General features: G+C 44.8%; 1 non-coding gene across 1 annotated transcript; it reads right to left on the bottom strand.

The window, feature by feature from the left end:
* Positions 1 to 301: 301 nt before the first annotated feature.
* On the bottom strand, positions 302 to 408 carry LOC145071553 (small nucleolar RNA R71). The gene has a single exon (XR_013690561.1). It is a non-coding gene; the product is annotated as a small nucleolar RNA R71 (small nucleolar RNA).
* Positions 409 to 1,988: the final 1,580 nt, after the last annotated feature.

Genomic DNA, 1,988 nt, shown 5'->3' with positions numbered 1-1,988 from the left:
AATTCCCGCGACTGCTACTTTCGAGCTAAAGGGTCATATCCTAGCTTTACTTAAGGAAATACCCTTGTATGGAAAAGACCATGAAGATGCCTACAAACACTTGGATGAAGTCAATGATGTAGCTGATTACTTTAATGTTCCAAATGTGCCCCGCGAGACTCAGCTAATTCGTATGCTTCCGGTGACATTCAAAGGTGCTGTAAAAGACTGGCTCAAATCACTTCCCCCCGGATCAGTCACCACTTGGGCCAAGATGAAAGAAGAATTCATTGATCACTTCTGCCCACCTTCCAAGATAGCCAAGTTGAAGAAGGCCATTGCTAACTTTGAACAACAAGCTGGAGAGTCTCTATATGAAGCTTGGGAAAGATACAAGAGCTTACTAAGAAACTGCCCACACCATGACCTCAACAGCCAGCAAGAAGTATCCATCTTCTATGATGGAGTCAATGTCACAACCAGGCAGTTACTAGACTCGCAAGGCCCACTCACAAAGAAGCCACCCCCGGTGATCAAAGAATTGATTGAAGAATTCTCTAAACACTCTAGAGAATACCACAACCCTAGGCATGATGTCACTAGGGGAGCCGCCTATGCAGCTACTGAAGACTTATCCGCGGTCATGGCTATGTTAAAAACTATGGATAGGAGGATGGATAAAATGGATCAAACAATCCATGCTATTCGGGTGGGTTGTGAAAACTGCAATGGACCGCACCTCACTAGAGATTGTGATTTAGATGAAAATGGCAACAAGAAGGTGCAAGTGTGTTACTCAAGTGGAGACCGATATGATGAAGACTGGCGAAGACAAAAGAAAGATTGCCTCCCTTATGAAGAGTACAAGAAAGCCAAGGAGGAAAGGTTTAGGCAAAAAGGGAGAGGGTTATACCAAAAGGAGGAGCCGGTGCAAGAAAAGAAGCCAAGCTTGGAAGAAATGCTCACAAAATTTGTAGCTGCTTCAGAAAAAAGACACAATGACCATGATGCTGCAATTCAAGAAACAAGGACCATGCTAAGGAACCAGCAAGCATCTATTCACAATATAGAGACACAGCTTGGGCAACTTGCTCAACAAATCAACCAAAGATCACCGGGTGAACTCCCTAGCAAAACTGAAAACAACCCACGAGGCGCGCAAATAAACATTGTCACAACAAGAAGTGGGAAGATAATCACCCCCTGGCACCTATTCAGACTGATTCATCCAAGAAATCACAGAAGGAGGAGGCCGAAAAGCAAGCAGAAAACCAAGAATTACACTCTGACAGCCCTACTCGCCGAGTACCACGTATGGACTCGGCGAGTACATCACAAAAAACCACCACACAGGCTTTTGAAAAACTTTACCAGCCTCCCATGCCATACCCAACCCGAGCTAAGAAGGAGAAGCAGGAAGAGGAGTACCATAAGTTTCTAGATCACATCAAGACTCTTCAAATCAACATCCCATTCATTGAAGCCGTCATGCAAATGCCTAAATATGCAAAGTTCCTTAAGGAACTTCTCACAAATAGAAAGAAGATGGAAGAAGTGAAGAAGGTGGTACTCAATGAAAATTGCTCAGCTGCCATGCTAAATAGGCTACCTAAGAAGAAAGGCGACCCGGGGAGTTTAACCTTACCTTGCCAATTTGGCATCTTGACCACCATATATGCCTTAGCCGATTCGGGGGCAAGTGTGAATCTAATGCCTTATTCATTCTTCAAGAAGCTAGATCTCCCAGAACCAAGGCCAATTCGCATGGCAATACACTTGGCCAACAAAACAGTCACCTTTCCAAGAGGCATATGCGAAGACATACTAGTCAAGGTGGATAAATTTGTCTTTCCAGCTGATTTCATTATTCTAGACATGGAGGCGGATCCACAAGTACCAATCATCCTTGGAAGGCCCTTCCTCAACACGACAAGCGCTATAGTAGACATGAGGGACTCAAAGCTCACCTTGCGGGTCGGGGACGATTCAGTAACATTCGGGGTGGACCA

Source organism: Lactuca serriola, chromosome 8 (genome assembly GCF_051521515.1).
Source record: "Lactuca serriola cultivar US96UC23 chromosome 8, Lser_US96UC23_V15, whole genome shotgun sequence".
NCBI lineage: Eukaryota > Viridiplantae > Streptophyta > Magnoliopsida > Asterales > Asteraceae > Lactuca > Lactuca serriola.
The sequence above is the reverse complement of the archived record's forward strand: the minus strand, read 5'-3'. Positions and strand labels throughout refer to the sequence as shown.